Here is a 13,819-nt window from a genome sequence, read left to right on the forward strand (position 1 = left end):
ATTTTATTTTTTTAGCCTGTTTTATCTCTGTTGTTAAAACTGGGTAATTTCTATTGTTCTGTCTTCAAGTTCACAGATTCTTTCCTCTTTCATCTGTCACCCTTGATATTGAAGTCATGCATTGAGTTTTTTATTTTGGTTTTTATGATTTTCAGTTCTAAAATTGCCATTTGATTTTTCTTTATATCACCTGTTTATTTGCTGAGACTTCCTATTTTATTTGTTTCAGTATCATTCATAATCATTCATTGGAGCATTTTAATCACGGGTACTTCAAAATCTTTGTTAAGGCGTGCCTGGCTAGCTCAGTTGGTACAGTATGCAGCTCTGATCTCAAGAGGGTTGTAAGGGTTGTGAGTTTGAGCCTCATATTGGGCAAAGAGAATTACTTAAAATAAAATAAAATCCTTGTCAAGTAATTCTGACATGTGCATTATTATCTGGGTGGTGGCATTTTTTAATTACAATTTCTCCTTCAAGTTGAGATTTTCTTTGTTTTGGGTGTGATGAGTGATGTTCAGTTGTCTCCTGGACATTGGGGGTATTATGTTTTGAGACATTGGATCTTATTTAAATCTTTTATTTTAACAGATCTCTGATGACATCATGCCTAAGGGAGAAGGTCAGATCATTACTGCCAGGAAGGGATAGGAGTCTTAGCTCCTAACTTGACCCTTACTGGCACTGCATTAAAGCGTGTGTGAAGGGATGCCTCATTACTGCTTGGTGAGGGTGGCTTCTCATTTGACCTTTATTGACAGAGATAGCAAGGCTACTTCTTTTTTTTTTTTTTTTTTCTTTCCCTTTTCCCAGGGTTATATGGCTAGAGTAGGGTGGGTATTGTTAATTAAGATTTCTGTCCTGCCAGTTTGCCCATTTCTCAGTTCTCTGGCTAGGGAGAGCAGAATTTCCTTGAGACTTTTTTGTTTGTTTGTGTCCATTGGCATTTCTGGGTTGTGGATTTCTCCAGTACCTACTTTGAGATACTTAGGAGGAAAGAAGAAAACCAGGGAATTTATCACTGTGGGTTGTTCTTCTATTCCTATGGTCCCTTTGGGTCCTTCTTCTTCTCCCTGCCTTTCAGAGTCTTCTTATATTTGTTTTATGTATCATGTTCATGGTTTTTGTATTTAATTAGTGGGATGAATAAGTGTAAACATGGAACTAGAAGTTTTAACTTGTTTTTCTATGGACCAGCCAGTCTTATTTTTGTGTCATACATTGGCATCTGCTTTATTTTTTATTTTTTTTAAAAGGTTTTATTTAGGGCGCCTGGGTGGCTCAGTTGGTTAAGCGACTGCTTTCGGCTCAGGTCATGATCCTGGAGTCCCGGGATCGAGTCCCGCATCGGGCTCCCTGCTCGGCGGGGAGCCTGCTTCTCCCTCTGACCCTCCCCCCTCTCATGTGCTCTCTGTCTCTCTCATTCTCTCTGTCTCAAATAAATAAATAAAATCTTTAAAAAAAAAAAAAAGGTTTTATTTATTTATTTGAGAGAGAGAGGAGGAGGAGCAAAGGGAAAGGGACAAGCAGATTCTGTGCTGAGCATGGAGCCTGATGCGGGGCTCGAATCCAGGACCCTGAGATCATGACCTGAGCTGAAATCACCAGTCGGTCATTTAACCAGCTGAACCATTCAGGTGTCCCTGGCATCTAGTTTAATACTTAGTCCTGACTATTTAAGGCTAAAATATATAAAAGCTGGTATAGCCACTCTGGAAAACAGGGTGGAGTTTCCTCAAGAAGTTAAAAATAGAGCTACCCTAGGACCCAGCAATTGCACTACTGGGTATTTACCCCAAAGATACAGATGTAGTGAAAGCAGGGGCACCTGCACCTCAATGTTTATAGCAGCAATATCCACAATAGTCAAACGGTGGAAGGAGCCGAGATGCTCTTCAACAGATGAATAGATAAAGAAGACATGGTGTATATATATACAATGGAATATTACTCAGCCATCAGAAAGGATGAATACCCACCTTTACAGCAACCTGGATGGAACTGGAGGGGATTATGCTAAGTGAAATAAGTCAAGCAGAGAAAGACAACTATCATATGGTTTCACTCATATATGGAACATAAGAAATAGCACAGAGGATCATAGAGGAAGGGAGGGAAAACTGAATGGGAAGAAATCAGAGAGGGAGACAAACTATGAGAGACTCTTGGTTCTGGGAAACAAACTGAGGGTCGTGGAAGCGGAGGTGGGTAGGGGCATGGGGTAACTGGGTGATAAGCATTAAGGAGGGCACGTGATATGATGAGCACTGGATGTTATATGCAACTAATGAATCACTGAACACTACATCAGAAACTAATGATGTACTATATGTTGGCTAATTGAATTTAAATTTTTTAAAAAGGGTAGAATATATAAAAGAAGATGAATTAAAACTACTTTAAACCAAATTTGAATAGTACTTCCAAATCCAGTCATTAATGTTGAGTTAACTTTTCAAGATCCTAATAAAAAATTGTGTGGCAATTCTAAGTCAGTTTATAAAATATTTTAAAGGAAATGATGCTACCACCAACCTATGCAATGGTGTTTTCTTCCATCGAGTATGGTCAGAAGTACATTGCTGCTATAGTATGTGAGAATGTGAGGACTTGAGAAATTTGCATGGAGTATAGTTCCTATAATAATTCAAATATACTTATAAAATATATCTACTTATTATATCAGTGATGTTTTAACAAAAGACGAAGAACTTCACAATCTATGAACTAATGAGTTGGCTTGTTCTCTTAGTATTTATCTAACAAATATTCATATATTTTTTCATTCATTCACTATTTAAACAATATAGTTCAGAGCCAGGCATTAAGCTAGGGACTGAATATACAGTGGTGTATTGAAGAAGAATAATTTCAAACTCTAATGAGATTTATTTTAGGGCCATCTGCCACGTGCCAGTGAAGTAAAACCATTCTTTGGAATGCTAGATAGTAAGAGGCAAGGAAAGCTTTCAGAAAGGCCAGGCTCACTCAGCTTTTCCACTTAGTTGAGGATGTTGCCTTACCGTCATTAAGTTAGATTTATGAACCAACAAAGTCATGTTAACATTCTCCTAAGTGAACAAATTAACATTTTCCTAAATAAAAACATTAGTATAAAAATATTTTTGGGGGCGCCTGGGTGGCTCAGTCGGTTAAGCGACTGCCTTCGGCTCAGGTCATGATCCTGGAGTCCCGGGATCGAGTCCCGCATCGGGCTCCCTGCTCGGCGGGGAGTCTGCTTCTCTCTCTGACCTTCCCCCTCTCATGCTCTCTCTCTCTATCTCATTCTCTCTCTCAAATAAATAAATAAAATCTTAAAAAAAATATATTTTTGTACATTATTTCTCAATAGTGATAGAAAACTATAAAAAGAGACTCCGGTGCCACAGCATATTAAGCTTTTCTTATATTATAAATCCAGCATGTCCTTGCTAGAAACCCATGAGGTCAAGGGAAGGTGTGCTGACATTCATTGCATGTTTATCTGTATCTTTGGCTAAATAAGGAACTTGCAGTGGGTGGTAATTTTGGTCTTTTTATACTAATGCATAGCCTATAAAAAATGCTGCATCTGAGCCCTCTGCTAAGTACAGGTAAACACAGAGAAATAATATGCCACCTTTCTTTTTTTTTAAATCAGGACCTCATATAGCTTAGCAGGGAAAACAAGCAAAAGTGTGATAAGAGCAGTAATAAGGAAATAGTGGCATAACACAGGGAAAATGGCATTATGATTTGTCCATTTACCCAAACCAGAAACCTAGAGGGTTATAACTGATTACTCCCTCTGTCTTACCTCCTTACAATAGTCTTAATGAATCCATATCACAAATATCTCTAAAATATGTCTGTTTCTTTCCATTCTTACTATCAGTGTCCTTATCCAAACTACCATCATATCTTTCTTCCTCAAGTAGAATAAATTCATAAATATCTCCCTATATCCACTCTTATCCCCTTGAATCCATCTTCCCCCTAATGCTACAGAGTGATCTTTTAAAAATACATATATGAACATATCTCTCCCCCGTTTAAAAACCTTTACCATCTTTCCTTTGCTCTCAAAATAAAAACTAAATTCTTTATATAGAACAATTGAACATCTTGGCCCCCTTCTTATCATTTCTGTTTCACTTTTGTTTCTTAACTAAAAGTCAGTATGAGACTACAAAATATTTGCAAAGAATTACTGATGCTTTTCCTACTTCATGCTGAGAATCCTGTTTGACGAATTTGTCAACGAAGGTAGTTAGAGTTGGGGTCAATTGTAAAGGGGTTTAGAATTCATAATTTAAAAATTCAGTTTTATTTTATAGAAGCAGGGAATTTTAACACAATATATCATAACTAAAGTCTTCTTCAATTCAATGATCTTTTGGTCATTTTTCCTTAATGATAAAAAGTAGACAAGCTGTAGGTCAGTAGCATTGCCCAGAATGGAATACTTTCTTCTTTCTTAGGTTAAACGTTAAATATATGCAGGCTATGATTTCAAAGAATATTTTATAAAATTCAAGTAATAATTTTTAAGAAGCTAAAATCAAAATATTATGGTAGGAAGTTCAGTTATTTTTTTTCTTTGGCAAATCAAGACTCCCTGTTTTCCTAAGCACAAATATTATTTTTCCATATGTAGAAATGAGGATTTTAGGATAGCATGAGTTGGAAATAAAATTCTCAAAAGAATGTCTGCTAAATCATGACATATTTTACAAACAAATGTATTTTTTTTTAAAGATTTTATTTATTTATTAGAGAGAGAGAGAGTGAGCACGAGAGGGGGGAGCGGGAGAGGGAGAAGCAGACTCCCCGCTGAGCAGGGAGCCCGATGCGGGACTCGATCCCGGGACTCCAGGATCATGACCTGAGCTGAAGGCAGTCGCCCAAGCAACTGAGCCACCCAGGCGCCCCAAACAAATGTATTTTTGGATAACTATCAGCATTGTATGAATTACACATCAGTTTTATTTTATTTTATTAAAGAGAGAGAAAGAGAGTGTGAGTGGGGAGGGGCAGAGGAAGGAGAGAATCTTTTATTATTATTAAGATTTTATTTTTTTATTTGAGGGAGCATGCACATGTGAGTTGAAGGGAGGACAGAGAGGGAGGGAGAGAGACCAGTGTAGAGCCCGACACAGGACTCAATCTCACGACCCTGAGATCAGGATCTGAGCCAAAAGCAGAAGTCAGAAGCTTAACTGACTGAACCACCTAGGCGCCCCACATTAGTTTTATTTTAAAGCATACAATTTATTGACATTTAGTGTATTTACAATGTTGTATAGCTATGATCTTTATCTAATCCATAGCATTTTCATTACCTCCAAAAGAGACCCCATACCCAGTAAGCAGTCACTCCCAATCTCCTCATTTCCTTCTTCCTCTAGCTCCTCACAACTACTAATCTACTTTCTATCCCTATGGATTTACCAAGTCTGAATATTTTATATAAATAGCATCATACAATATGTGACCTTTTGCATTTGGCTTCTTTCACTTAGCGTAACATTTTCAAGAGTCATCCACATTGTAGTATGTATCAATATGTCATTCCTTTTTACAGCTGAATAATAGCCCACTGTATGTATATACAATTCATTCATTCATTTATTGATGGCCGTTTGGGTTGCTTCTACTTTTAGGCTATTGTGAATAGTGCCACTATGAACATTTATATACAAGTATTTATTTGAATACTTGTTTTCAATTCTTTGGGATATTATACCTGTGAGCAGAATTGCTCGGTCATATGGTAAGCCTATTAAGGAACTCCCAAACTGTGTTCATAGTGGCTACATCATTCTATATTCTCATCAGCAATCTACAAAGATTCCACTTGCCCACATCCTTGTTAACACTTAGTATTTTTTCTTTCTTTTTTTAAAAAAAATTACTATTTTTTAAAAAATATTTTAAAATTATTAAATTTATTAAATTACTTGTCCTAGTGAGTGTGAGTGGTATTTCATTGTGGTATTGATTTGCATTTTCTTAATGACTGATGAGCATCTTTGCATATGTTTATTTGCTATTTGTGTGTCTCTGGATAAATATCTATTCAAGTCTTTGTTGTTTTAAAAAATTGGGTTCTCTTTTTGTTTTTGAGTTATAAGAGTTCTTTCCATGTAGTGGTTACTAGACATTTGCAAATATTTTCTCCCATTCTGTAGGTGATCTTTTTATTTTCTTAATAGTTTCCTTTGATGAACAAAAGTTTTTAATTTTATGAAGTTTAATTTATCTATTTTTTTCTTTTTTCTTTTTTGCTTATGCTTTTGGTGTCATGCCCATATAGCTGTCACCAAATCCAAGGTCATAATGATTTACCCCCATGTTTTCTTCTACGTGTTTTGTAGTTTGAACTCATATTTAGATCTTTGGTCCATTTTTAGTTAAATTTTTTTTTAATTTGGTGTGAAGTAGGGGTACAACTTACCTCTTTTACATGTGAATATCCAGTTGTCCCACATATTATTTTTTATAGCTTTCAAGAAGAGGCTATATGATCACATGGAAGAATTATAATGTGATAAATTAATAAGATAAGAATTTAAATGTATTGTCCTTGAGAAACCAGTCCAACATGAAACACTACAGGCTATCATAAGCCAAGTGCAAATGAGAATATGAGTTCTGGGATATTAGCATAATCAAGGGTTGTATACATTATCAGTGTCCATTGAAAGGCAATGGATTTCAAGGCAATATGGTAATGGGTTTTGAATCTCACTATAAAACTGAAAATCAGAGACAAGAAATTCAGCCACTGATACTGGAGACATAGGAAGTAAACTCTACCTATTAAGTCTTCATGAGTCAGAGTGAGAAGTTTCAGAACAAGATCAGCATGAAACCTAATTCATTACTGAGTTAGAGCCCTGAAGCCTTCGGTCCCTCATCCTCCTCCTCTTTTCTATCTCAAGAATGTTTCAGGTATGATGCAACTTTTGGCCTCTAGATAGGCTTTTAGAATACACTCATGATTCTGTTAAAGTACCAGGACCCAGAAGCAAGTAAATTATTATAGCTAGTAAATAATATGTGGAAAAAAAGACTTTTAAACTATGGAGTTTTATATTAGTTACATAGCACTGAATCTGTGTGACCCTTTGTATTGTTGTGCTTTTACTTGTTATTTCAATAAATACGCTAGGCACTGGAAGTAAAATATTGAGCAGAGCATACACGCTCCGGCCTCACAGGGCTTCAGCTTATTGGAGAACACAAATAATAATCAATAAACACAAATATATAATTACAGACTTTGATTGATACGAAGATAAAGCTCTGCTCTGCCTTCCCATGTTTCCATTTTCCCTGATTCTTTCCATTTTTCCTCTTTGTCTTTCCTTCCCTCTATAGAAGTAGTTTATACTTTTGTTTGTGGTGTTATCAACCTAAATTGGGGGATATATATTTTTTATTGTGGTAAAATTTACTTAACATGAAATTTACCTTTGTAACCATTTTTAGGTGTAGAGTTCAGTGCCATTAAATATGCTCACATTGTTGTCCTGACATCACCACCATCCATATTTAGAACCTTTCATATTCTCAAAATGAAACTCTGTGCCCATTAAATAATAACTCCCCATTCCCCCTTCTCTAGCTCTTGTCTCTTTCTCCTTTTGTCTTTAAGAATTTGCCGATTCTAGGCATCCCATATAAATGAATTCATACAGTATTTTTCTTTTTGTGTCTGGTTTATTTCATTTGTCATGTCTTCCAACTTTTTCCATGTTGTAGTATGTATCACAATTTCTTTCCTTTTAAGGCTGAATAATACTCTATTGTATGTACATACCACATTTTGTTCATCCATTCATCCATTGATATTTAGGTTGTTTCCACCTTTCAGTGATTATATTTTTCTTGTATTTTCATTTTATTTTGCTGTACAGAATGTTAGTTAAGAAAAAATATTTTGTAATCATTGGGAGATAATTCACTGAAATAAATGGCAAGTATATTTTGGAGTTTTATTTTCTAACTCTTGAGATTACCTTTTGATGTTGATAAATTGTTTTCATATATTTGAGACCATATACATATGACATTTGTTTTTTGAGGTCATCTGTCTTAGTCTGTTCAGGCTGCTATAACAAAATACCACAGACTGGGTAACTTATAAGCAGCGGAAATTTATTTCTCACAGTTCTGGAGGCTGGAAGTCTGAGATCAGGAAACCAGCGTGGTCTGGTGAGGGCCTTCTTTTGTGTTGCAGATGTCTTGTTTTATCCTCATATGACCAGAGGGGCAAGGGAACTCTGTGGGGTCTCTAATCCCATTCATAACACTAATCCCAATCATGAGGGTTTCACCCCTGTGACCTAAGAACATCCCAAAGGTCCAACCTCCTACCACCATCATCTTTGGAGGTTAGAATTTCAACATGAATTTTAGGGGAACCCAAACACTCAGGTCTTAGCGCCACACATAAAGTATTTTTAATTTAATTGCTGCCTTAATTTGTTTTCATACATTTTAGGTTCAATATATATAAAAATTTTTTAATTACTTGAAGAATTACAGTGTTTACCTAAAGAATTACATGGTATATCTTAAGTGTTTAGTGAATAATAATTTGATTTTTTCCTGAAAAAAGATAGCAAAATTACTTTCTGTAAGTGTATTTTGTCATATTAACAGTCTATTTTAAAACATCTTTTCTTTAAAAAAACAAAACTGGAAGTATCACAATGCCAGACTGCAAGTTATTACAAAGCTGGAGTAATCAAAACAGTATGGTACTGGCACAAAAATAGACACATAGATTGGGGCACCTGCTGGCTGTGACTCTTGATCTTGGAGTCATAAGTTTGAGCCTTGTGTTGGGTGTAGAGATTACTTTAAAAAGAAGAAAAAGAATAGACACTATAGATCAATGGAACAGAATAGAAAATCCAGAAATAAACCCATAGCTATATGGTCAGTTAATCTTCAACAAAGGTGGAATGAATATTCAATGGGAAAAGGACAGTCTCTTCAATAAATGGTGTTGGGAGAACTGGACAGCTACATGCAAAAGAATGAAACCAGACCACTTTCTCACACCATACACAAAAATAAACTCAAAATGGATTAAGGACTTAAATGTGAGATGTGAAACCAAAAAATCCTAGAAAAGAGCACAAGCAATAATTTCTCTGACATCAGCCATAGCAACATTTTTCTAGGTATGTCTCCTGAGGCAAAGGAAACAAAAGGAAAAATACTACTGGGACTACATCAAAATGAAAAGCTTCTGCACAGCAAAGGAAGCAATCAACACAACTAAAAGGCAACTTAATTGAATGGGAGAAGATATTTACAAATGACCTATGTGATAGTATCTAAAATATGTAAAGAACTGATACAATTCAACACCAAAATACAACCCACTTAAAAAATGGGCAGAAGATATTAACAGACATTTCTCCAGAGAAGATGGCCAGAAGACCCATGAAAAGATGCTCAACATCACTCATCATCAGGGAAATGCAAATCAACACTACAGTGAGATAGCACCTCACACCTGTCAGAATGGCTAAAATCAAAAGCACAAGAAGCAAGTGTTGGTGAGAATGTGGAGAAAAAGGAACCCTCGTGCACTGTTGGTGGGAAAGCAAACTGGTGCAGTCACTGTGGAAAACAGTATGGAGGTTCCTCAAAAAGTTAAAAATAGAATTACCTTGTGATCCATTAATCCCACTATTGGATATTTATCCAAAAAATACAAAAATACACGAATTCAAACAGATACATGCCCCCTATGTTTATTGCAGCACTATCTACAATAGCCAAGATATAGAAACAACCCAAGTGTCCATCAATAGATGAATTGATAAAGAAGGTGTGGTATATATATATATAATGGAATATTACTCAGCCATAAAAGAGAATGAAATCTTGCCATTTGCAATGATGTGATACTAGGGAGTAGTATCCCAAGTGAAATAAGTCAGTCTGCTGGCCCTGTGCTGACGAAGACTTTTTGAAAGGACAGAAATGAGCCTTATATTCATTTATTTTAAAGTGTGAAAAAATAATAGTGGTGAAACTTGATCTGCTACAAATTGGAATGTGAAATAAGCAAACAGCAGTGTGGAAGAAAATCTAACAGATGAAAGTAATTTATCAGAAAATGAAAAAGCAGATGATAGTTTGCTCAGCTATTATAGAAAGATAGACTAAACTTAAAGCCAGAAACAATAGAAAATATTGAGGAATCTGTCACAGAGGAACCAAATGAAGTATTTACATATCCTGATTTTCTCCCTTCTCCCTTCAATACTCTGGACTTGCACAAATTAGCCCTCTCAAAATCTGAAAATTGAAAAGTAACAGTGGAACCTCCAGAAAGCTCTCCTGAACATTTGATAACTCATTTACTGGAAATGTTAAGATTGCAACATATGACTATACAAAAAGAGAGGCCTGAACTACAAACTACCTCCTATACTCCAGCAGCTACTGAACGACCCTCTTCCTCCAAAATTATACCCAAAGTGAGACAGCCAAAACTTTTGGACTCTTTTGAGTCTTCAGACAGCTTGTGTAGATGGAAGTCATGAAAAAAGAGAAAGCAATTCTGGATCTTGCAAAATGCTTCAAAATGGAATTAGAGCAATGCTGGCATATAAATATAAATGGAATTCTAGACCACCATCTCTAAAAAGTTCATCCACCACCAAACAATTGATTGTAATTTATGATAACTTTAGGAATCCCAAAAGCTCTATTTTAAATCCACACCAAGAACCCTCAACCAAGCCTACTACTTCCCAAACAACTCAATCACTGGTTAAAATTGTCTCAACAAGACGTCTGCCATCAAGGTCTCCAATACCAGTTGTACCTGTACCTCTGTCTTTTCCTGAAAATCACAGAGAAGAAATTAAGGCAGCAAGGACCAAAAAGAAATTTTACCAAAAAACCATAGTTTGAATAGACATTCTGTATTCAGAAGCTAAAGTGTTTATCACCTTCCTTTAAAGCTAAGGAAGGGTAAGTGTTCACCCAATGACCAAACATAACTTTTCCTTCATAATCTCAGTGTGAGCAAATCTATTTCCAAGATGCTTGGCTAAAATATGGGCTCATCAGTTCCAAGAGGCAGGTATTAAACATACACACACACACACACACACACACACACATCAGTAACTTGATGTGAAATGGATTAGAACTTGTACAAATCACTGCTGAGATGTCTATATATAAATCCAAGGGCTTCCATGCTGACATATTTGACAATCTCTTGCATGTTATGTTTCAAAGGAATGTTTCACTTAGTAAACTATTCAATTCAAAAGATTATTCTTTTGTTGTGATTGTTTCCCAGTACAATTCCATCATTAATAAATGCTACAATTGGGAAAAAAAAACAAAACCCTAAGACAAAAATTTCACCCTGAAATCGATTTTTAGGACCTTTTTAAATAAAGTGAACTAGCATACATGAATAGGATATTGCAGTATTTTTGTAATACTGAAGAATTAGAAACAGTGTAAATGCCCATTAGTAGCTGATAAAAGTGCATTGTAATATATTAATATAATGTGATACTATATTACATTTAACATGAATAAATTGGATCTATATTTATCAAAATGGAAATGCCTCAAAAGCAAAAGTTGATTTAAAAGAAGGAAATTGAATAATAGTATATCATATACATCATAGTATATATCATAATATATGTTCTCTAAAATAGAAAATTTTAAATCACATAATAGTACTATATTTTTGTAGATACATGTGTGTGTGCACATATATACATACATATGTATCCACAATAATAGTTATATATAACTACACACACACACATACAGTATTAAAATACAAAACAGAAATATACACACCAAATTAAAGAAATTCTCTGGTTATTTCTGGGGAGGGAAGAAAGGTGGAATACTGTAAGTGATAATATTATTTACAGAACATTTTTATTTTTTTCACAAAAATAAAAGCTTTGAATTAAATATGGCATAATATTAATATTTTTAAACCCAAATGTTTGGCATATTAATGTTGGTGATATTACTCTCCATATTTTTCTTACATTTGAAATATTCTTTCTGTTTTCTTATGTACTCAAAGACCCAGTAAAGCCACTTCTAGATGAAACCACTAAAGGGATCTTACATATAGGCACATATGTTCACTATAGCATTGTCTATAATTGTGAAAAATGGGAAACAAAAAGATAATATAACTGTATAGCCAGAAGTTCCAAGAACTTCAATTTAAAAGAAAACTATTTTAATTAGTGGAATACACCATATTCTCAAACCATACACAAAAATCAATTCTAGATGGGACTGCAGGTCTAATTGTGAAGGGTTAAGTAATGGACCTTTTATTTATCTTATTTTTTATTTTTGATGGGGAGGGACAGAGGGAGTGAGAGAATCTTAAGCAGGCTCCACATCCATCGCAGAGCCCGATGTGGGGCTTGATCTCACAACCCTGAGATCATGACCTGAGTCAAAATGGAGAATTGGACACTTAACCGACTGAGCCATCAGGCGCCCCATGTTAAGTAATAGAGCTTCTAGATGAAAACATAGGAGAATATCTATTTGCCTGATAGAATATCTATTAGGCAAAGGTTTCTTAAAACAGGTTAAATATAGGGCGCCTGGGTGGCTCAGTTGGTTAAGTGACTGCCTTCGGCTCAGGTCATGATCCTGGAGTCCCGGGATCGAGTCCCACGTCAGGCTCCCTGCTCAGCAGGGAGTCTGCCTCTCTCTCTGACCCTCCCCCCTCTCATGCTCTCTATCTCCTTCTCTCTCTCAAATAAATAAATAAAATCTTTAAAAAAAAAAAAACAGGTTAACTATAAACTAAAAATTGATAAACTGGGCTATATTAAAACCAAGAGCCTTTGTTTATGGAAAGATATTATTAAACGACTTAAAAGGCAACATTCAGAGTGAAAAAATATATTTGCAGTATATGTGTCCGCCAGAGGACTAGCATCCTGAATATCTGAAGAATTCCTATGAATAATTAAGTAAAGGACAGTCAACCCAATAGAAGAATGAGCAAAACACTTGAATAGATATATCATAAAAGAGCACATCCAAATGGCCAATGCACATATGAAAAGGTGCTCTACTCAATTTGTCTTCTTTTTCTAGTTTCTGTAATTGGGAGCTTCATAGTAGATCTTTTTTTCTTTCCAATATAAGCACTTTGTTAGCCCCTCACATTTTGAAATGTGTTGTTTTAATTTTTTGTAATTAAAACTATTTTTTAATTCCTCTTGGAATCTAAATCTAGAGAAAAAGGTTTTGAAAGTTTTAAGTTGGGGATTTCTCAGACATCATTCTGGTATTGATTTTTAATTTATATTCTGGGCACAGAAGATACTTCTCATGATTTAGATCTTTTTAATTTTGCTGAGAATTGTTTTATGGTCCAGCATGTGGTTTTATCTTAGTGAAAGCTCCATGGCACTTGAAAACTGTTACTGTGTGGAATGTTTTATAAATGTCTGTTAGGTCAAGTTTTTTTCATAGTGCTTTTCAAATATTCTGTGTCCTGTTTTCCAATCACTTTCTCTATTGATTGCTAAGACAGGTGTGTTTAAAATCTCAGTTTAAACCATTTCCAGGTTTTCAAAAATACTGTTAGCGCAGGTTTCAAGAGACTTGTTTATCCCTACTCATTAGATGACTCTTTGGGATTCTTTGTTGAAGTTCCTGGTAATCAACAAAGATTCTCCTCTCACACCGTCAGAAATCAAGGTCTCCCAATCCTGTGTAAACTCTGGGAATAGTTCCTTTATGGGTGGGTTCCAGTTGTTCTCTGCCTGCCTTGTTGAATTTGGTC

At 35.3% G+C, this 13,819-nt stretch overlaps 1 protein-coding gene and 1 pseudogene across 5 annotated transcripts in view; both read left to right on the forward strand.

The window, feature by feature from the left end:
• Positions 1-13,819, forward strand: part of LOC102740642 (centlein) — a 180,034-nt gene that overhangs the window by 61,408 nt on the left and 104,807 nt on the right. The window lies entirely within an intron of this gene.
• LOC102741340 (protein FAM217A pseudogene) lies at positions 10,027-11,614 on the forward strand (annotated as a pseudogene).

Source organism: Leptonychotes weddellii, chromosome 14 (genome assembly GCF_054177405.1).
Source record: "Leptonychotes weddellii isolate Sample4059 chromosome 14, ASM5417740v2, whole genome shotgun sequence".
Lineage (NCBI taxonomy): Eukaryota > Metazoa > Chordata > Mammalia > Carnivora > Phocidae > Leptonychotes > Leptonychotes weddellii.